The sequence below is a fragment of the Lygodium microphyllum genome, chromosome 30 (assembly GCF_053477565.2).
Source record: "Lygodium microphyllum isolate KBCC chromosome 30, Lygodium_microphyllum_v1.1.10, whole genome shotgun sequence".
NCBI classification, from domain to species: Eukaryota; Viridiplantae; Streptophyta; class Polypodiopsida; order Schizaeales; family Lygodiaceae; genus Lygodium; species Lygodium microphyllum.
In genome coordinates this window covers 65,789,409-65,813,574 of record NC_141164.1, presented here as the reverse complement: position 1 = coordinate 65,813,574, position 24,166 = coordinate 65,789,409, and the positions used below count along the sequence as shown (strand labels likewise).

Genomic DNA, 24,166 nt, shown 5'->3' with positions numbered 1-24,166 from the left:
GGAGGTTTTGAAGAGGAAAAGACATGCATTGTCTACCACAGATACACAGGGAGTTTTGATTGGGGAGTTGGATGAGGATGAGGATGAGGTTATGGGTGATAATGCTTCTGTTTTTCCACAGGTAGAGAAGAGGGTTCAGCCTATTCATTATGCTGAAATTGATGAGCCTGTCATGATACTGCGTAGTCACTTTTCGCGGAGCCATTGGGCTAGGGCAACTACAGAGACAATGGTAAAGATTGGAGAGAAACAGGTGCCTTATGTTGCATTGGTGGATCATGGTTCAGAGATTAATCTCATAGTTCGTGGAGTTTATGAGAGTAACAGATGGCCTATGGATGTAGAGCATGGGTGGCGTATGAGAGCCGCCAATAACACTGCAGGTGATTTGTATGCTGCCTGTCCTAGTGTCAGGGTTTCTATTGGTGATGTAGAGGAGGATTTTCATTTCTTTGTGCAGGATTCATGCTCTTATCCCATAATTCTTGGTCAGCCATTCATCATAGAGATGCGCATGGAAACAAAGGTCATGGATGATGGATCTGCTTATGCACGGATTCGTAGTAAAGATGGTATGAGAGCAGTTCAGTTTATGACTGTATGTGTGAACCATGTTAGAAACAGGGATACTCTCAGAGATGCACCTTTGCCCACTGTGAGGGATTCGGGTTTTCATTAGGTACCGCCGTTTCGCGAGACGACGGTGGTATAGAGGTGAGGAGATTGGAGTTCTCGCCTCCTTGCAGCAGTGTTTTCTCCTCCGGTTTTGTTGGGATTTCAGCAAACAGTTCAATGAGTTATCAGAAAACTTCTAGGTTGCCTAGAGCTGCCAGGCAGTATATATGCAGGAAGGAGAAAAATTTGAAAAATGCAGGAACTTTGGAGGATGATGAGCACATAGATGGGATGTATGACAGTGTGATTTGTGCGGATACGATGACAGAGATGGGAGACATGCTGAAAACTGATATGCAGAATTGTCACAGTAATGTATTAGTGCAGTCCCTGGACATGTTTCATGAAATTGCAGATTTTATGTCACAGATTGAGTCAGAGGCTGAGGTAACTCAGCAAAGAGTGTTGAGTGCTGAAGAAATTCAGCAAACAGAGTTTCCAGCTGGTTATGATCAGCTTTCAGAGAGACAGAGGGCTGAAAACTTTCAGCCAACAGAGTTTACTGCTGAAATATTTCAGCATTTAGAGTTTGGGGCTGTTTCTATGCAGTCCATAGAGCAGAGGGCTGAGAATATTCAGCCATTGCTGTGCAGAATTGCTGATTTACAGCAAGATTTGTGTAATGCAGAAGAGCATAATGAAGCCAGGGTTGACACGAAATACAAAACTGTGGATAAGAAGGTGAAGCCGGTTGTTGTACCGCTTCCACCTGACAGTGATCAGCAAATAGAGAGGGCTGCTAAACAGCCAATTTTGAGGAATCCGGAGCATATTGGTCATAAATTTTCAGCAGAGACTCTTGCTGAATTGAAAATTGGAAATGGTGATTTCTTGCTACCCATAGAGAAGCAATGCTTTCAGGAGATGCTTGAGTGTCATGGAAGGGGATTTGCTTTTTTCTCACATGAGATTGGATGTGTGAATCCTGATATTGTTGCTCCTATGGTCATTTTTACTATTCCTCATATCCCATGGAATCTCCGACCTATTCCAGTGCCTAAAGCACACTTGCCAAAGCTGATTGATTTATTGAATGAGAAAATCAGGATGGGAATTCTTGAGCCTTCATCTGCACCATACTCAAACAAGTGGTTTACAGTTCCAAAGAAGAATGGTACTCTCCGATTTATTCAGGACATGCAGCCAGTGAACAGAGTTACTATCAGGAATGTTGGTATAGGTCCAGTTGTGGATGAGTTTGCAGAGGCATTTGCTGGACGTGCCATCTATTCTTTAGGTGATTTGTATTCAGGATATGATCAGTTTCAGCTGGCTTTGGAAAGCAGGGACATAACCACCATGAGAACTCCTATTGGGCTTGTCAGGATGTGCACCTTGCCTCAAGGTTCCACTATTTCTGTTGCGCATATGATGAATGCCATGCATAAGGTTCTTCGTGATTACATACCTCAGCTTACCATGCCTTTCTTGGATGATGTGCCCATTAAGGGGTGTGCAGAAGAAGAGAAGAATGAGAGTCTAAATGAGCAGGGATGCAGATATTTTGTGGCTGATCATATTTCAGCATGTGAGAAGATTTTGGCCAGGTTAGAAGAAGTGAACTTGACACTTTCAGGGCAAAAATCTGTTTTTGGAGTGAATGAGGTTGTCATTGTTGGGCATATGTGTGGATATTATGGCAGGAAACCCTCACCTGATAAGGTGAATGCTATAGGCAAGATTGCGGAGTATTGTTCTACCACTTCAGAGGTACGGAGATTCATTGGAGCTTGTGTGTTTTATATGATTTGGATACCTCATTTTGCACACATAGCAGATTGTTTGTATCAACTGCTTCGAAAGGGGCAGAAATTCTATTGGGATGAGAACCACACTAGAGCCATGCGGAAATTGAAGAAGTTATTGCAGAATGCTCCTACTCTCAGGAAAGCGGATTATAATTGTGGAAAGCCTATTGTATTGACAGTTGACACTAGTCCAATTGGCATAGATTGGGCTGTGGGTCAAGATGATGCAGATGGAAATATGTATGCTATTCGGTTTGGGGCGAAAGTCCTAAATGAGAGACAGAGGAGATATCCGCAAATCAAGAGGGAGCTATTGGGGATTGTTACGGCTCTCAAATGTGACAAGGAGTACTTTATTGGAGCTTCAGTTGTGCTTGCCATTGATTGGTATGATCACGAGTTGCTCTACTCCGGATATAGCTATGCTGAGATGGATTGCATACATCAAGTCATTAAATCCAGAATTTAAACACATAGCAACGAAGGATAATCCAGTGGCAGATATGTTGTCTAGAGCCAGATATGATGATGAGGAGACTCTACTTGCTGAAGAGGATGATGCAGAAATTTCAGCCACTATGGTTGATCATGTTTGTCATGTCTATGATATTGTGGCTTTCATAGAAGAACTCTATGTTGGAGATTGGTTGCAGATTGGCATGTACCTTAGTACACTAAACAAAAGAGATGAATGGACAGATGAAGAGTTTAAGAAGATCAGAAGGAAAGCTTATGGTTATTTTCTCAAGGACGGATTTCTTTGGAAGCATCCGAAGAAAAGAGGCGGATTACCTTTGCGGGTTGTCTGCGATAGAGAGACACAGTTACAGGTGATGAGGGAGTTTCATGAGAGTCCTTGGGCTGGTCATAGAGGAGTGTGGGCTACTTATGAGAAAATCAAGGAGAAATATTGGTGGAAAGGCATGTACATAGAAGTTTCTCACTTTGTTGAGACTTGCAGAGACTGCCAGATGTATTCGGTAGTGCGTCATCGAGATGAGCTTCATTCGACCTATCCGCTATGCATTCATTATAAGTGGGTAGTTGATTTGGTTACCATGCCTATGGGTCTATGGAAGATGAGGTACATTGTTTTGGCTAGAGAGGATCTTACCAATCATGTTGAGGGCAGATCTTTGAGAACGAAGACCACTAGTGCAGTGTGTAAGTTCTTATTGGAGGAAATTTTTTGCAGATATGGTTGTGTGGGTAAGATCACTGCGGATCATGGTGAATTGGATGTAGATGAAGCTAGGGAGTTTTTCTCTCAGCTAGGAATCAAGTTGGCTTTAACCACAGCATACAATCCAGAGGGAAATGGGAAGAGTGAAAGAGGGCATCCGCCAATACTGAAAGCATTAGCCAAAGCATGCAGAGGACGGATTGGAGAATGGCTGAGACTTCTACCATTTGCTTTATGGGCTGATTGTACGACTCATACTGTTATCACAGGATATATGCCTGCAGAGTTGATGTATGGTCAGAAACCTGTTATGCCGATTGAGACTTGTGCTTTGACTTGGTCAGTTTTACCTTGGCAGGAGGATTTGACGAGAGAGGAGCTCTTAGCTCTTCGGATTCGACAGTTGGAGAGGAGACCTGAGGATATTGAGCTAGCTATTGACAGGTTGAAGGTTGCTAGACTAAGGAATAAGGACAGGTTTGACATCAGGCATCGCTTGCGGCCTAGAGCAATAGAAGAGGGAGATTGGGTATTGGTCTTTGATAGCAACCTTGAAAATCAGCATACTGCACTTCGAAAGATGGTGAAAAGATGGTTTGGGCCGTACAGACATGTCTTTGATAATGCAACATATGAGCTGACAGAATTGGATGGGACAGTGCTTAGAGTGCCTATTGCTGGAAAAAGAATCAAGATTTTCAAGAAAAGAGATGATGAGGATTATGCATTGGAAGAATTTGCAAGAGAAGAGCAACGAGAAGAAACTCCAATGGAAGAGACAGATGATATGATAGATAATCTTGTTGATCTACCAGAAATGCATAACGAAGAGATTGATCTGTTTGTGGATCTTGATGATAACGATCATGGGTAGTTGGCCCATCCGGAGGATGCACAGGATTAGAGGGGGTGGATGTCGTATTGCTGCGCATTCGAGGTGTGAAAACCACCCAAAAGTTGTGCGTGTGATTTGATACTTTGTACATACTTAGTTGTTATGTTTGCTCTTTCATTCTATGCTGAAGACGGAGAAAAACAGGGAGTTTTTGATAGATTGGTAACTCGAGATGCAATCTCATGGGCTACACTTATTTCAAGATATGCCGATTATGGGCTTTGTGAGGAAGTACTAAACTAATTCCAAGAGATGCAAGTCGAAGTACATTGGTGGATATGTATGCTAAATGTGGGAGCTTGCTTGATATTTAGCACACCTCAGAATGGTGCAATACAGCTGGTAGAAGCATCAAGACAGGCTTGATTGCGAGTGTCATTGTATCACAGTGGACTTGGGCAGCTATTATTTTGCAAAGCTCTAATGTTACATGGGAGTATGGTGTCAATGGCCCTTTCTGGTATGCGAGTGAGACGGCAATTCAGGTGCTCCTTTTTGGAGTACTTGCCATTGAAATCAAACGGAAGGTATCATCAGTACATACAGTTGGTGAGATTGTGTGTGCGAGGTGGGGTTTTTCGGTGCACATTGTTGTTGCTGGTGTTTGTTTTGCCCACTTCACCGAGACGAATACGCATAGTAGTAGCATGTTTCAGCTTCTATAGGCCTCATCGTCTTGATTGCTTTGGTGGACCCCCCCCCAAGACAAGTAATAGTGCTATTTCAGGTGGCAGTACAGCACTGTTTAATCTGCCTTGAAGGGGCAAGTTGTGTACATGCTATGCCAACCTTTGATTGGAGATTGTGCTATCCTTGTCACTCTCCATTTATAATTGCTAAAGATGGAGGCTGCTTTTTGATAGGTACAATCTGCGTGTGTATGGGAGAAGAAAAGGGCCACTAATCCTGTCGAAAGGAAAGAAAAGGGTGGCTAAAAACAAGGGAGGGAAAAAGCAGATTCAAAAAAAAGCAGGAAAGATTCGGCAGTTCAAGGAAAGGAAGAAAAAAAGCATTGGGGAGGATCGACGAGAGATGAACGAAGAATGAGGAAGTAATAAGGAATAAAAAGCGATGCTAATCGGAAGAATGACATTGGAAACGCAGAAGAACAGGGGAGCTACGGAACGAATCGGGGGAAGGATCTCTGCAGTCTGCCCACATAGATCGTCCTCTGAGTCTGGATGACCTTGCAAGCGAAGAGATTGTGCATTTTGAGTTTTCATGCCCTTTCTGCTATGCAGAGTACGATATCGGTTCTCTCTGTTCTCATCTTGAGGAGGAATTCTGCAACTTTAGAAAGGAGAGGAATCGCAATCAGGGGCGACTCTCTGCAATTTCGAAGGAGATGTACCACAATCATATGGGAAGGACTTAACAGAGATGGCCAAATAAGGGAAGCATCTGAGACGGCAGAAGAAGAACGCGCAATAGGAGATGAAGCATCAGAGCCGAGGACGCGATGAAGCATCGATGACAAAGATGGAAGCAGAGATGATGATGTAGAAGACAAAGACGACATTCAAGCAGAGAAGAAGGATCAAGTCACTAATGCCACGGAGAGAAGATGTAGCCTGAAGACAAAGCAAAAAGGATGTTTCAGTGATCACCTTCTTTGATAGGGACAGACCTGTAGCAAAAGAAACGGTCAAAGATGTTAACTTGGAGGCTGCGACGTAGCATCGATGATAAAGAAGGTGACGAGCTTCCCTGAAACAAAAAACTGAAAGGGAAGAAGGGTGTCTATTGTGTCAACTTCCAGTGAGAATTGTACGCTCGTCCGATATCTTGGAAGCAGATGGTGGACTCTTGGCAAGCTATGGGAGGATGCAGACATTGCTATGGGTGAGGGGCTCGGAGAATGAGGACCAAGGAGACGATTTGCTATAGAATTCGCTTGATGGACTATCCTTCTTTCGTTGCCGCTCTGTATCACAGAAGACACGTGATGCTGCGACCTTGGCTATCTTGCGAATTTTTCCTCCCAAAGGCTCTTATTTAATTAGCTTCTCAATTTCTCATCCTGGTTGTGGCATTTCAGAGCCTTCAAACAAGGTTGATGATGGTAAAACTGTGTATGATGCAAGGTTGTCTTATGACTGACCTGTTTAAGAAATAGGGTTGGTTCAGAGTAATGATATAATAAGCCTTTGTTTGGACGGAGGCGATTAACTATCTGCTGTTTTGGCTATATTTATGGATCTGCATTGCAAGTAAGTTCTAAGTGTTTGATAGAGTGGGCAAATTGGAAGCTCTCTATTGACGTGTTCAGAACAATTACTTTAAGTTTGGGTTTGCTTGAGCCTACTGGCAGGCAGAGGGCTGATCACTGCTAACTATGGTGGTTGTGAGAAGCCAGGACTGCAAGACTTGCTGTTTTTTTTTATGGAACTCCAATTGGTAGAGCAGCCAACCAGGAAACAGAGTTTGCTGAGATGTTCCAGGAGTTGGTTGAAACTGCACGGGACATTGTGAACTTAATGTTGTCAAAAAATTCATTGAAATCTTGAATAAAGAATTCCCAGGGAGTGATGCAAAGAGATAACTGCAGAATTTGTGCAATATCTATGCATTATCATTGCTTACCTTGAAAGTGGAGTGAATACGGTGATAGTGACAGTGGCAACTACAGCATTGATAGCAATAGTGACAGTGACAGTGATAGCTGCAATGAAAGTGCCAGTGAGCTAGAGTTTGCTAAGTTCAACAAAGTTAGAACAGCTTCTGATTTTTGTAGTGATCTTTGCTGCATTGCTGTGATGTTAATGTCATGGCTTCTTGAGTGAGCTAGGAGCTTCTGAACTATGTATCCATTTCCTGTATTCGTCCATGAGCCTCAATTGCAGCTGTCAATTATCTCATAAGATGAACTGGACAAATACCATATACACAACATTCACTTGATTGGTCTTCTATCCTGAAATTATTCAAAGTCCTCTGTGGATGCGATATTGCTTTCACGAATCCTTCGACAACGTGCCTTCAAACCTTCGGAAGCATCACTTGAATTTATGTGAGAGGTGGCGCCTTTCAAAATCCATTGAAGAGGGCAAGAGGAATGCCACAGCTATACAAAATTGGTGGTAGCAAGTAGGACTACCTCGAGATAGTACCGTACCATTGAAGAGATGGATCAAATGGTGGGAGAATAGGATAGACCATTGGGGTAGTACTACACATGTAAATGTTTTTTTTTTTGTTTCTATTTGTTACATACACATGTATAATATCATTGGGGTGGGAATACCCAAGTATGAGAACAAAATAGACATGTAAGAGGAATTGATGAGTTTTTTATTGGGTTGGAGGCTTCCTTGAGTCCTTGGGAGAGGGCTTGTATTCCCAACACAAATCTTTCTAAGAGCGTGCATGCAAGTTGGTTGGCAGGGGAAGATGGAAAGAAGAAAATTGGTTTGTATGAAATCAACTCATATATTCAATGTTCAAGTCAATTGGCCTTCACAACTGGAAGATACTCTGGAAGTGGTCCTGACATGGATGCTCTTATTAATAGGGTGGTTGCAAGAAATACCCCTTCACCTGCATTCATAGCTCGAACAGTTCAAGGAGCAGTTCTTGGCACCCCCATGTACGGAGAGCCTTTCATTTCTGGAAACAAAGAAACAGTTCAAAGGAAAAGAAGAACTCTAGATGGTTGTAGCTCTCATAAACCTGGCTATGTAATGGAGTCAAGGGATAGAAAACAAAAAGGACGACCACACAAAATAAATTTTCAAAATAGAAATGACCAACCTACAGAAGTGGGCTTGGACTATGAGGTGCATGCAGTGCCGATTGAAATGGATCTCCCAACTAATATTATCTCAGAGGAGGAAATGCATAGAAGTTTGTGGGCCATCCGGAGAATGCCTGTTCATTGCAAATGAAAATGTTTTGGTATTATAAATAGAAAGAAGTACTGCAACGTGATAGAAAGTAGATCACCTGGGTTACTATGCCCTTCATTTTGGTCAGAGAGGGAATTTCAAGGTAAGCCTATTGCACAATGGTTTTGGTTTTGTAGTCATGATTGGAGCATACATGGGATGTTGATAAACAAGTTAAGCATGTGCCCTTGTGACCAAGGATTTGGTCTATTGACAAGGGCACCAATGCTTCTGCAGAGGAGATTTCAATTCTTATAAAAGGAGGTTTTGTATTCAAGCATGATGGCATTCCATCTACCACAAAAAATACTATGACCCATGGGACAGAACCACTTACCTCTTCAAGTGGCAAGCGAAGAAAAAAATGGAGACATGGTATTTCTAAGGATGCAGAAAGAAAAATTGCATTGGCTGAGGCATTGGATGTAGTTTTCATGGAAGAGAAAGTAGTGGTGGCAAATGAGAAAGTCATATTTTATGTTATGTCAGAGCATTTGTATGAGGTGCATGTCAATCCCGAGCCCTTCTGCACGTGTCTTGACTTTCAAAAGAGAGAGTTGGAAAGTAAACCCTTCCTGGCCTGCAAGCACATATATTATGTCTACATTCAGGTGCTTGGGATGGACAAAAATCAACATATGATGATGTATCAACCTTCCCTTAAGCAAACTGATTTAAATTTTATGCTTGCCCTTCCGCAATGCATAAAATGCAAATCAAAGACTTGAGAGTTTTATGTTGGCTATTGTTCAATGAGATGGGGACCATGCAGTATTGAATGAAAGATTTAAAGGGCATATGAAGAAGTGGAGGTGGACGTTCATTTTGGATACATGATGTGAAGGGACCACATATTTGGTATTTTTCTTTTTGAGCATAATGAAAACTCTAGTAAAAGTAGACATTATTAATCATGGACCTATTATCCATTTGTGGACATGATTGGACGAGGATCTAAAAGTGGAATTATTGATCATGCTTTTTTGATTCATTGAGGGGGCCATCTATTTATAGGTTAGGGATCTCTTTATAAACTATGCTTATTTAGTATGCAAAGTAATTTCATTTTTCCTGATTTGATGCTCCAACTTCATTTTTGTTGAGCCAAATTTTTTTCAAGGTAATCTAGATCTTGCTCCTCTTCTCCTATTATGAAAAGTATGCAAGTTTATTGTTTGCCTTTTGCTATGATGAATACATCCATAAAGCTTGGTATTCACTGAGGGGGGGTACCTATTTGTAGGTGATGGATCTCATTATAAATCATGCTTATTTTGTGTGCAAAGAAATTTCATTTTTCTTAATTTTAATGCTCCAAGTTCATTTTTGCTAGTTGTGACAATTTTTTTCTCAAGGTAATCTCGATTTTGTTTCATAAAGCTTGTTGATCACTTCATTTTAATTCCCCTCAGAGGATTGTCTATTTATATGTGAAATATCTCTTTATAAATCATTCTTGTTTTGTGTGCAAAGCATTTTCATTTTTCCTGGTTTTGATGTTCCAAGTTCGTTTTTGTTGATTGTGATACTTTTTTCTTAAGATAATCTTGATCTTTGTCCTTTACTCCTATTATGGAAAGCACGGTTACATAGAATCTAATCATGTATCATCTACTCTAGTCACATTTCTAATATATATTATGGTTGCTTCTCCTTCCCATGTTACACCTTCTCAATTGTTTGCTTCCCCTTATCACGTTATCAAGGTGTTTTTTATCTAAACCATGTTCTAATTTCTAATTTTCATTTGTTAATTGGGTATTTTTGATCTAAACCATGTTTCATCTAACCTTTGATTGGCATATCTACTATTGATATAAACCGTGGCCAAGTTTGATGTTGAACCAAACCATGATATGGTTGCTTCGCGTTCTTATGCAACAACTCTACTCTTTGCTTCTCTTTTGCATATTGCTCTTTCTTCCGCTTTCCATAGTCAATTGTACTAATTTTTATTTTTAGCACAAGGTTTTCTTTAAATTCTACATGAGTCAAATAATGCCTAAACCTACACAGGAAGAGTTAGACATGAGAAAGACCTTGAGAACCGCAAATGGTAAACTAGATTCGTTGTCAAAAGCTACAAAGTATGATGAGAAGTGGTCAATAAATGATGCAACCTTTGCCATTGGCCAAATTTTTCAACAAGAGGATGAAAATGATATATCCCTTGTAGATATGTTAGAGTTAAAGCTCCCTACAACCATTGCATATATGAGAAGCTTTGGAGTGATTAGTAAAAAAGATGAGGAAGATATTGACATTTGTTGCTATCAAGTCCACATATCGATTCTATATAATAGTTATATATAAGTGGCTTTCATAATTTGCCTAAATAGTTGCAAGAGAAATAATTATATTTTCCTATATTGATTTCTTTTTGTGTTTTGTTTAGATTGACTCATAATTTTAGAGATTAGTCTGATTGATAAGGGTACTTTTTGAGATGTGTGGTAGAAACCCAATTTTGTTCATTTTTCTCTCTTCGGTATATTTTGAGAGTTTGAAAAAAAAGGTCCCTTGAATAGCTTGTTTAATACAAATTTTCAGTATGGGTAACAAGATTATCCCTCATAAAGTTACAAATTTTGTGAAAAAACTCCAAGTTTTGGCAAATACATTGAAAAACTCCAAGTTTTGGAAAATTTTGTGAAAAAACTTCAAATAGGGGGCTTGCTTTTTTAAATCCCCCCGCAATGCTATTAAAGAAGGCGTGGGATCAGAGTTCACTATCTTCATGATGCTGAGAAGTCAAAAGGTCATTCATTTCATGGTGCAAGAGCAGCACGATACCCTTAAGTGGAGCACGACAAATCTCTGACTGACTGAAATCAGGAAAAGTGTCATTGTATACTGCTGATGAGTAGATACAATAGCATTGTCTTGGACCTGTTTGACTTGCCCTGCCAGCCCATTGTGCTGCCAATGCTAGCCCAACCTTTGCACGTTTGTCGAGTGCTTTCGTATCTACCTATGCTAAAATAGTGAAGGTTGACTTAGGTCTAAATTCATGCTGTAAGAGAGCTACCAATTTACCATGGTTGTTCAATCTGGTCTTCACAGTTGTGAGAGGGTCTGGGGCATAGGAGGTTCCAACAATTAGTGTTGTCTTCTTTGTTGAGAATCTATGTGAAACCTCTACACCCACAATGGTCTTTGTAGCAGAACTGATGTGATGAACCTAGGAGGCTTTCACAATATCCCTTTTATCCAACAACAGTAGGGCAGTGTTGAAATCTGGTTTGCTGAACTCGAGACTAGCATTGTATTTGGTAAAAGCTCTGGAGTTTGTGTTAAAGGAAGCCTTCCCACCTATGGAAAATCCCTCACTACCAAAGGCCTCATTCACTTCGACCACACAAACAGATGTCAGAGCTTAGACCCGCATAGTCATGATGATATTGCAGCTCTAGCTTTTGTGAATTCTGATCCGAAATAGTAAAACTCAAAATTGACTTCAAGCTTGGGCCAAAGTCATCAACTGTAATTGTTGTAGCAATCTTGGAATTTGTGTCCACTTTGAGGCTATACTGGCTATAGACCCATTGTTGATTCATGTAAAAGCTTTGCTGGAGACAATTTGTGCAGCAACAATGAACATATCAAGTGAGGCTTGAAGATCTGTACTTGATGCTTTCTTATGCATTGGCAATGATTAATGGCAACCCATTGCTAATGAATGGCATACTTGTGGAGAGTATGATGACTACGTAAAGCTCTCATGGATAAGTCAAAAATGCCATGACAAATATGAATGTATCTGAGTAGTTAGTTGAAGGAATATTGAGTATTTATTTCCTGCATGTATTGAATCTTATGTAGTCATATAAGTTGAAATCTGTGCAATTTTGGAATTGAATGTCTTTGTGGAGTTCAAGGGTGTTGATTACAGATGTCGGTAGTATGATACTAAATGGTGAGTGATAGACATCTGCATATTCAAGAGCATTGTATGCTCAAACTTGACTTCTATGAGGCTGATTTGATAGACTACTGACTATTTATAGTCTTACTAGAGTGGAGGTTGGAAAATGTATGAGGAGTGATGCTTATATTATACAATTGGGATTCTGAAATGTCCTTCATGTACTGACAATTGCTAGATGTCTGAAATGAGCTAAACTAGAATAGGTATAGAATGTATGAGTATTGCTTGAATATATGTAAGTTGTGACTTATTAAAAATACTATTGATTGTGTGCAAGGAGTCAGGCATTCACACCTAGAAGACTAAGCTAAGTTATTTCGATTGTTGCAGACATGGCAAACACAAGAGAGAAGGACACTATCACTCATATAGTTGGTGAGAAGTTGGACTAGAACAATTTTGTTCTATGAAAATTCAGGATGTCTAATTTCTTAATTGGAAGAGGCTATTGGGACCTAGTCACATGTCTTGAAGCTTAACCCAAGCTATCAAAGGATAAACCTCCAATGCATGATCAATTAAAGGCACACAGGACTTGGTTGGAAAAGGCCAGCAAGGTCTTGCGTTGGCTGTCATTATGTGTGTCAGACACAAAGGCTATGCAAATTGCAAACTGTACTTCCCCAAAATCTTCTTGGGACTTATTGATGAAGAATTATGGGCATGTCACTCATATGAGAAAGACACAACTAAAGCAAAAATTCAGCCACATATCCAAGAATGGAAGGTCTATTGAAGACTATGTCAGTGAGATAAGAACCATTGCAGAACAACTAGGCTCAATTGGAGCTAAAGTTGAGGATGATGATTTGGTGCCTACTACCCTCCATGGACTTGGACATGAATATAAGTAGTTTGACACTTCCATATAAGTACGTCAGGAGCAACTTGACTTTGATAAACTTGTGGCACTTCTTTTGCATGAAGAATTGAAACTTGGACTCAATACAAGTTCCAGTGGGTCTAAAAACAGTAGGGACTACATCTTCTACTCAAATCAAAGGGGTAGAGGTGGAAGAGGAAGATCAAATTTTAGAGGAAGAGGTGCTAGAAATGCATATGCAGCCTGTGGACAACAAACTACTAGATGGAAAAATAGGCAGCCTCAAGAAAATAGAGGTGCCTCAAATGCTCGTGGAAGAGGGGGTTATTCAACTAGAGGAAGAGGAACTTGGAAACAGCCTCAAATGAGTCATGGATAGCAATCAAACGCAAATAAGGATTGTCATTATTGTGGCAAATACGAGCATGTAGCTAAGGATTGCTACAAGAAGAAGAATGATCATAGAGCAAGAGGGAAGCAACATGGTAATTACTCTTCTTCTAGTGATATGCAAGAGGATGACATGTTGTTTGCTATGCAACATGTGACCAAAGGGTTGCCTACCCAAGGCAAAGCAGATGATGTATGCTATATAGACTCAGGGGCATCTAACCACATGACTCCTCATGGAGAGTGGTTTGACACATTGGTAGAAGGTGCTCATGGATATGTTTGCACAGGGGATGATACATAGCATGACATTATGCATACAGGTACTATTTACTTGATGATGCATGGTGATAGGAAAAAGAGTCTCTATGATGTGTTACATGTACCCTCTATAACCAAAAACTTGCTTTTTATGGGACAAATGCCTGAATAAAATCTACAAGGTAGATTCAATGGAGATGGATGCTACATTGAAGAGTATGGTCAAGGATGCAAACTCATTGCTAAAGGCAAAAGAAATGGTAGGATGTTTACATTGGATACAAAATTTCTAGCATTAAATATTGCTACATACTCACATGACAATGCTACAATAAGGGACATTGAGATATGGCATAAAAGGATTAGTCATGTAAATGTTCAAAAGATGAAGAATATGCATCATGAGCAAGTTGTAATTGAACTCCCTAAGTTTAAGAATGTGGAATTGGGATATGTATGTCAGTCATGTCAATTTGGGAAGCAATCAAGGCTTCCATTTATGAGGCATGTAAGCACTACTACTAGACCATTACAGCTTGTATATTCTCATGTATGGGGACCCTAATAGAATGCATCTCTTGGGGGATCACGTTACTATGTGTCATTCATAGATGACTATAGTAGGTACACATGGTTGTATGTTCTGAAGCACAAGAGTGATGTCATGGATGCTTTTCAGGACTTCAAGAGACATGTGGAGAAAGAATTGGCTTGCTACATCTCATGCTTGAGATCTGATAGTGGTGGAGAATATGTTTCTAAAGACTTTGATCACTTTTTGGCAGCCCATGGGTGTTGAGATGACAAGCTCAACACGTGCGGACATTGATGATGGACCGCCTGGCTAGATGGGTCCGTACGTCTACGCTTAGCACGTTGGTGGTCATTATGATACTCACATGGCCACCCACTAACTTATCACTTATTATATTTAGTTTGTTACACCTACCTACAGCTGGCAAAGACATAGCACTAGTCGATTAGTGTAGTCAGTTATGCACTGTTTGACTTAGTAGGCCACTTTCCTTTATGTTGTATCTTATCTGTACTTTGTGTACATTGTATAGTGTGTGGAAGAAGAAGAAGAAATCAGCAAGAAAACGTTTTGTCCTTCATCTCTCTTCTTGTGTTCTTGAGTGAGCTTCCTCTTGTGTATACAGTGTGTGTTTGGCGCAGCAGCTCAACCAAGTCCCCCCACCATGCAATTCTTGACATGGTATCAGAGCCGCGCCATTGAGAGAGGCTGATTTCAAAGGCTCAAGTGAAGGAGAAGAAGCAAGATTCGAGCAAGCAAGCAACAGGTAAGAAGCTATCCCATTCTTCCACTCTCTCTCTTGGATAGTGTCTGTGGAGGCACCGGAAGCAGGGTCGAGCAAAAATCTCAGATTTCTGTGAGATTTGGTGTGCAAGTAGATCATTGTATATTCTGTAGATTAGCCCTTTAGGGCTGTTCCACTGTTATTTTGGGCGTTTGAGGCCGTTTCAGGCCCTGTTTAGAGCCGCAAGGTTGGGGACAACAGTTCAGGATACACTGTGATTTTAGATATATTGACCGAAAGTGGGTGCATAGGTTACATATTGCGAATCTATAATTTTTGAGGTGTTTCCAGGAAGAAAACATAAGGTTTATCTACAAACAGGTTGCAGATTACATGTACTATTGAGCAATCAGTTAAAAAGGTTGCTTGGTGTAGTGCTATGCACGCGTTGTGAAAGATTGCAGAAGACTAGCTTGCTGTGTTGTATCCTTGTTTGTGATAAATAGCAAAGAACAGTGGAAATTTGATTATTGAGAAGCTCGACAAGAACAACTACCCTTCATGGAAGTTCCGTGTGACGAACTTCCTTATTGGAAAGGGCCTTTATGAGTTTGTCTCAGGTGAAGAAAAGGAGCCAGAGCTGGGTATCCCTCCACCTGCAAATGAGTTAAAAGCATGGAAAGAGTGGAATGCGAAAGACAAAAAGGTAATGTACTGGCTATCTACAGTAATTGATAATACTATGTTGGGACATTTCAGGAATGCAGAAACTTCACATGCAGCTTGGACAATTTTTGAGATCATGTTTTCAGTAAATGCAAAGGCACGAAAGATTCAACTCAAGCAAGAGTTGAATGCCTTGAAGAAATGGAAAATGTCTGTCAATGAGTATGTTTTGAAGGTAAGGAGCATTGCAGATGCCTTAGTAGCGATTGATGCAATGCCGGATGATGATGATTTGGTTTCATCCACTCTGCGTGGCCTTAACAATGAGAAGGCATGGAAATCATTTGTTACTTCAGTATATGTACGGAAGCCATTTCCAGATTTTGATGAGCTGATCTCTCTCATGATTACTGAAGAGATCAATATGCAGGGTAATTCGTCTGAAAGAAATGGTGAACAGGTCCAAGCATTTTACTCGAGTTTAGGAAGGGGACGTGGAAGATCCTCTTCGAGAGGCCGTGGTATGGGACGTGCTAGCGATAACCAGCAAAACAGGTTCAATCAATAGTTTGGTGAAATGCAGGTTTTTGGAGGCAGAGGAAACTTTAGAGGCAGGGGGAGCTCTAGAGGAAGAGGTGGATGGCTGAATAGAGGTTCTGGAAATTCTGCTATTGTTTGCCATTATTGTGGCAAAACAGGCCATATTGCAGCCCATTGCTATGCAAAGAAGGATGATATTCGTAGTGGTAAATTGCAGCAAGGAAACTATGCATCGTCTTCACGATAGAATGAAGACAAAAATGAGCATCTGTTTGTTATGCAGCATATGATAAATGCAGTTACAGGAAATGGGACACATGATGATGTATGGTATGTTGATTCAAGTGCATCTAATCATATGACCAGTCATGTTGAATGGTTTGGAGAGATGCAGGACTTACAAAACCTAGGTTATGTGCAGAGGGGTGATGATTCATGCCACCCAATTTCACACATTGGAAAGATTCCCTTGTCCTTGTATGATGGCCAGATAAAGAGTCTGACAGATGTATTACATGTGCCTTCAATTACAAAGAATCTAGTGTCTGTTGGCCAAATGGTAGAGCAGGGGTTGCGGGTCCGATTCAATGCAAAAGGTTATTTTGTAGAAGACTTTAATGATAAGTGCAGGTTGGTCGCAAAAGGAAGTAGTTTTGGCCGAATGTTCACTTTAGATGCTGGAATTCCTGCAATGGATGCTGTTATGTATGCTAAAGGAAAAGGAGTAGTTGCAGATATTGAAATATGGTAGAAACATATTGGACATGCAAATGTGCAAAGGCTGATTACAGGGTTGCCTTCTTTTAGAGTTGTAGAATTGTATAAATTCTGTGAAGCATGCCAGTTTGGTAAGCAGGAAAGACAACCCTTCTCGCATGATAGAGAAGTGAGTAAAAAAATACTTGATGTAGTGTATACAGATGTTTGGGGGCCTACACAGAATGTATCTCTTGGTGGCAGCAAATACTTTGTCACATTTATTGATGACTGTTCAACGAAGCTATGGATATACTTCATGAAGGAAAAGAGTGATGTGTTTGAGAACTTTAAATCCTTTAAGGCAATTGTTGAAATAGAAACTGGCTTAAAAGTGAAGTGCTTGAGATTAGATGGAGGGGGAGAGTACCTCTCCAATGAGTTCAGTGGCTTCTTGAGGACTAATGGGATAAAGAGGCAATTTACTTGCAGCTATACCCCACAACAAAATAGTGTTGCAAAAAGAAAAAACAGGTATATTGCAGAAGTTGCACAGGCATTAATGGCTGAAAAGAATATGCCGGTCTGAGGCTGTCCATACTGCTGTTTACATTATGAACAGAACTCCCACAGCTGCTGTTCACGGGATGACTCATGAAGAATGCTTTACTGGCAAGAAGCCTGATGTATCGCACTTGAAGGTATTTGGCTATGTTGCATACGTTCATGTGCCAGATGAGCTACAGAAGAAGCTTGATCCAAAGGCAGAAAATGTGTTTTTACCAGATACTCTTTAGAGCAGAAAGGGTATCGTTGTTATAACCCTGTCACAGGTGGAAGTTGGTATACACCTATTGTTGATGTTTTGGATGATGATAATGATCAAGACAACTATGTGCAGAAAGATATACAAGAATCACGGAGTCTTAGTGGACCAAAAACATCATCTGGTACTACACCTATAGTGAGCCCTTGGTCTGGGAGACTAAGGAGTAGCCCCACACCTTTAGGTGGATCCATAAGTGTTGCAGGGAAGGACAAAGGAAAGAAGAAAGTGCTAGATGGTAATGATGCATCTACCAGTCATTTGGGATTTGATGGAGATTCTAGTGGCTCGGAGAGTTTGGATGATGAGCTTGGCATTCCTTCAGTCAGGACGCCAGGTGTACAGAGAGCTCATAGTAATGTAAAGGCTCCATTGAGTGATCCAGTGGTACACAGATCTAGCAAGGTCAGATACCATGTTAAAAGATTTGGTTTTGAAGGTTATGCAGCTCACCATTATGCTTATATGGTGAAACTAGTTGAGGATGTTGAGCCCACATGTTTTGAGGATGGTGTTGGTCATATTCATTGGGATGCAGCAATGGATGAGGAGATGGCTGCATTAGAAGCCAATAAGACTTGGGATTTGGTACCCTTACCTAAGGGTATGAAAGCTATTGGCTGTAAGTGGGTTTATAAAGTCAAGCATAATGTAGATGGTTCAGTTAGCAGGTATAAGGCTAGGCTGGTTGCAAAAGGCTATGCTGAAACATATGGCATAGATTATGAAGAGACATTCAGTCCAATTGCTAGGATGGCAACTGTTAGGTGTGTGATTGCCTTGGCAGCAGCCAAAGGTTGGATTTTGCAGCAAATGGATTTTAAGAATGCCTTCTTGCATGGTGAATTGCAAGAAGAAGTGTATATGGAGCATGTTGAGATATCGAGCTCCACTCGTGATATGCCAGGGTGACCATTGTGCATTTATGTCACCGACTTGTCAGTTGCAGATGTGGTTGGTACACCGCCCATGAATAATAGCTACATGACAGCTATCCTTATCTACTCTAGTTCATAGCTCAGTTAGTATGCCACCTTAGTTAGTTGAGTTTGGTTTGAGACCCATATATAGGGTTCTTCTATTTCTATGTACTTGAGTTCTTTTGGCTTACACAACTAAGAAGAGGAAAACTATTTTCAGCCTCCACCTTTGTGTGTATTCCCCCATTGTGCAAGCAAGAAAGCTACAAGTGAGACTCCTTCCTTCTCTCCCACAATCTTGACATGGTATCAGAGCCTTGTTCGTGGTAAGGAGCTCAAGAAAGCAAACCAAGTTCGCCGTGTTCTGGTACCAGTGTTGCTTTCATTTTTCTATTTTGGGAGCAAGTCTCTGCAGGTAGCACAGCCGGAAAGTGCAAGAGTGCATTGTCTCAGACTGAGACACCCTTCGCGGAAAGTGCAAGAGTGCATTATCTCAGATTGAGACGCTCTGTTTTTTTGATTTGAGGCCATTTCGGGGCCTGTTTTGGAGGCGGAAGTTTTCTGCACGCACTCAAGAAAAGGCCATATTTTATGCTATGCGACCACTGTTCTACAGGTTGGTGAAAAGTTACTGTAGAAATTGCATCGTATGCATGTGGGCAGAGATATTGGGAGTTATAGAATCATCCTTGTTGCCTATTGATGAAAAATCGTCACTAGGAAGTGACTGTGTGGTCAAATACCACTTTCGTCAGTTTTGCAGATTTGCCCTTGTGAGGCTGAAGCTATGTTCTTTGCAGTGATAGAATTTTTTGCAGTGTTCTGTAATGGCGTCTGATTCTCTTTCACAGATTGTCACTGAAAAGCTTGACAATAACAACTTCCAAGTATGGAAGTTCAGAATGACAAATTTCCTTATGGGAAAAGAGTATTGGGAATTTGTTGCAGGAAATGAAGAAGAACCAATTCTTCCTGATGTTCCCAATCAACAGCAAATGCAGGCATTTAAAGCATGGCATGAGAGAGCCAGGAAAGTTATGTACTGGCTATCTATCAGCATTTCAGACTCTATGATTGTGCATATTCAAGATGCAAGTACGCCAAAGGAGGCATGGGATACTTTGTCAAAAATGTATAGCACAAATACGCAAGCCATGAAAATGCAGCTCAAGCAAGAGTTGCACAATGTGCAAAGAGAAAGTATGAGCATCAATGACTACCACATGAAGGTGAAGAAGATTGCAGATGCACTTGCTTCCATTGGGTCGCCAGTGGAAGATGATGATTTAGTTTCTGTGACCTTGAATGGTCTAGGAAAGGATTATGCACAGTTCTAAACATCCATTTCTATCCGTGAAAGATTTCTTGATTTTGAGGAGTTGATTGCTCTTCTAATTTCTGAGGAGCAGAGAAATAGTGGTGCATCTTCTTCAGGAGGAACTTCAAAAGAAGCTATCTTCTACTCAAATGCTGGAAGAGGTAGAGGCAGAGGTAGAGGAGGCCGATCTGGAGGCCGTGGTAGAAATCAGAATATGCAACAAACTCAAGAAAACCAGTCCTATGGAGGAGGAGGTGGTAACTCTAGAGGCAAGGGGAGCCAAAGAGGTCGTGGTGAATGGCAAAGAGGCCAAAATGCAAACAACAATGTTAAATGCTACTACTGTGGAAAAATGGGTCATATGGATAAAGACTGCTATAAAAAGCAGAATGACATCATGAATGGAAAATTGCAATAAGGAAATTATGCATCTTCTAGTAGACAGGGTGATGACAGAAATGAGCATTTGTTTATGGTGCAGCACATGACCAATTCTGTGACAAGTGCAGAAGAAAGCAAAGATGTGTGGTATGTTGACTCAAGTGCATCAAACCACATGACAGGTCATGCAGAATGGATGCAGGATGCAAGGAAAATGGAAAAACCAGGATTTGTGGAGATTGGTGATGATACTGCACATCCTATTGTGCAGATTGGAAAAATTCCTTTGTCTATGCAGGATGGGAAAAAGAAATACCTGTCGGATGTATTTCATGTCCCGAATATCACCAATAACCTAGTTTTCTGTTGGTCAAATGGTTGAGCAGGGCTTGAAGGTCAGATTTAATTCTCATGGATGCTTTATTGAGGATATGAAAAATAAAGGTCGCTTGATAGCAAAAGAAAAGAAGAAGGGCGGAATGTTTACGTTGGATGCAGACATGCCTGAATTGAGTGCAGCAATGTTTGCACATGGGACCGGTGTAGTTGTAGATATTGATATCTGGCATAAATGCATTGGTCATGTGAATGTACAGCGACTTAAATCAATGCAAGCCCAAAATATTGTTGCAGGATTGCCTAACTTCAAGGTTGCAGAAATGCATAAGGTATGTGAAGCCTGTCAGTTTGGATAACAGGCAAGGAAACCATTTCCTAGACATGTTCAAGAGAGTAAGAAGCCATTGGAATTAATCCACTCTGATGTGTAGACTACTAAAGCTGCATCTCTTGGAGGTTGTCATTATTTTGTCACTTTTATTGATGACTATAGCAGAAAAGTTTGGGTGTATTTTATGAAAAAGAAAAGTGAAGTTTTGGGCATTTCAAAACTCTTAAAGCTATGGTTGAAAAAGAAACAGGCCTCCAAATAAAATGCCTAAGGTCAGATGGAGGGGGAGAGTACCTCTCAAATGAGTTTGCAAGGTTCCTGCAGGAGCATGGCATAAAGCATCAATATTCATGCAGTCATACCCCACAACAAAATGGAATTGAAGAAAGAAAAAACAGGCATATTGGAGAGGTATCTCGTGCCATGCTCAATGAAAAAGACCTGCAGATTTTTATTGGGCTGAGGCAGTTGCTACAGCAGTCTACATAATGAACAGGACTCCCACTGCAGCAATACATGGGATGACTCCAGAGGAGAGGTATACTGGTAGGAAACCAGATATTTCTCATTTGAAAATTTTTAGTTGGATTGCCTATGTTCATGTGCATCTTTATTGCCAGATGAGTTGAGATCCAAGTTGGATCCAAAAGCTGAGAAGTGCATCTTTATTGGTTACTCTTTGCAGCAGAAAGGGTATAGATGCTATAACCCTTCTACTCGTAAGTTTATAGTGAGCAGAGATGTTGTTTTTGATGAGATGAGTAGCTGGTATAAATCAGTAAATGTGATTGATAATGTAGATGCACAAAATGGTAATGCTGCACAGAATTCACAGCAGCAGTCACAAGATATTAGTGGACCTGGAGCGTCCTCTAGCAGTGTTTCACATTCTTCGCCATGGACAGGCAGATTGAGATCAGGAGAATCTTCTCAAAGCAATGCAGATAGTGGTATGCAGGTATCACGAAAAGGAAAAGAGAAGGTAGATCAGCCCATGTTTGATGTGAATGCAGGTCACTCTTATGTGGATGGTGAATCCAGTGGCTCAGAAAGAGCATTGATGATGAGTTGGGCATTCCTTCTATTGTTGCACCTGGAGTAAGGAAGACCAGGGATGTTTTGAGAGCACCTGGAAGTGAGCCTACTTTGCGCAGGTCTACTAGAGCTAGGTATCCTGTGGATAGATTGAAATATGATGGATTTACAACCATTCACTATGCCTATATGGTCAAAGTGATACAGGAATCAGAACCCACTTCTTTTGAGCAAGCCATGGGAAAAGAAAAATGGGAGAAAGCCATGGATGAAGAAATGGATACCTTGGAAGCAAATGCTACATGGGAATTGGTACCTTTGCCTGAAGATAAGAATGCAATTGGTTGTAAGTGGGTTTATAAGGTGAAACGCAATGCAGATGGTTCTGTGAATAGATACAAGGCAAGATTAGTAGTCAAGGGGTATATATGGAGCAGCCACTTTGATGATTTGAAATCCATCTGATGTCAAAGGGATAGTCTTTCTCTGTTTTTCTTTACATTTATGTTGACGATTTGATCAAAGGGATAGTCTTTACATCAGATGTCACCTGTCATAATCAAATCCTTCATCTCAAAGGGATAGAAGAGGTATATATGGAGCAGCCACCAGGTTATGTGCATGCTGTTCATCCTGAGTTTGTTTGCAGGTTGAAGAAAGCCTTGTATGGCTTGAAGCAAGCACCTAGAGCATGGTCTGACAAGATAGGACAGTATCTTGTCACTATTGGCTTTCAGATTTCCAAGGCAGATTTCTCACTTTATGTGAGAAAAACAGAGAAAGGTATTATGCTACTTGTCATTTATGTTGACGATTTGATTATGACAGGTGACAGTGATGAAGATATCCTTCATGTGAAAATGCTATTGAAGCAGAAGTTTGAGATGAAGGATTTGGGAGAGCTGCGTTATTTCTTGGGCATTGAGGTGATTAGATCACCAAGTGGGATACGGCTCTTGCAGAGGCAATATGGATTGGACATGCTGTCCAAATATGGGATGACAGGCTGTAAGCCTATTTTAGTTCCTTTGGAGCAGAATGTGAAGCTGAGCGCAGATGCAGGTGAGCTTTTGGAAGACCCTACTATGTACAGACGCATAGTAGGAAGTTTGATTTATATGACTATTACCAGGCCAGATTTGAGCTATGCTGTTGGATTGGCAAGTCAGTTTATGCAGACTCCAAGGAAACCGCATTTGGATGCCGCTAGATGCATACTCAGGTATGTGAAGTCCACATTGCAGTATGGACTACTTTATGAGACTGGGGTTCAAATACAGTTGTATGGATACACTGATGCTGATTGGGCTGGTAGTATTTCTGATAGACGATCTACCAGTGGATATGTGTTCTCTTTTGGGAGTGCTGCAGTCACTTGGAGCAGCAAGAAACAGCCTACAGTTGCCTTGTCGAGCACAGAGGCTGAGTACAGGGGCGCAGCAATGGCTGCATGTGAGGTAGCTTGGTTGCATAAGCTACTTTATGATATGCATCAGCCTACAGATGGGCCAGTTGTCATTTATTGTGACAACATGAGTAGTATACACTTGGCAAATAACCCAGTCTATCATGCTAGAACAAAGCACATTGAGGTGCATTATCACTATGTGCGGGAGAGGGTTTTACTAGGTCTTATTGATCTAGTTTATGTCAGCACAGAGGATCATGTAGCTGACATATTTACGAAGGCATTGGGCGTAGAGAAGCTGCGCAAGTTTAGAGACCTGCTTGGTGTGCAGGAATTGGGATTGAGCTCGAGGGGGAGTGTTGAGATATCGAGCTCCACTCGTGATATGCCAGGGTGACCGTTGTGCATTTATGTCACCGACTTGTCAATCTCATTATCCTATAGAAACTTTTGTATATTCTCTCTCTCTCTCATGATTGGGCCAGTTTTGGCCAAACTTTATGGCACGGTGATGGAGGAGGAGCTTAGCACGCTGGCCGAGAGAGAGTGCATGCGCACACCCGGACAGGCAGGGTTCAGACGGGCATTTTCTACCATAGACCACATCTTCACTCTCTGTTGTCTGATCGACCAGACACGAGCGAAGAAATAGAGATTCTA

General features: G+C 41.0%; 1 pseudogene; it reads right to left on the bottom strand.

Annotated features, from left to right (window-relative positions):
* Positions 1-11,104: 11,104 nt before the first annotated feature.
* Positions 11,105-11,942, bottom strand: LOC148009947 (mitochondrial outer membrane protein porin of 36 kDa pseudogene; annotated as a pseudogene).
* Positions 11,943-24,166: the final 12,224 nt, after the last annotated feature.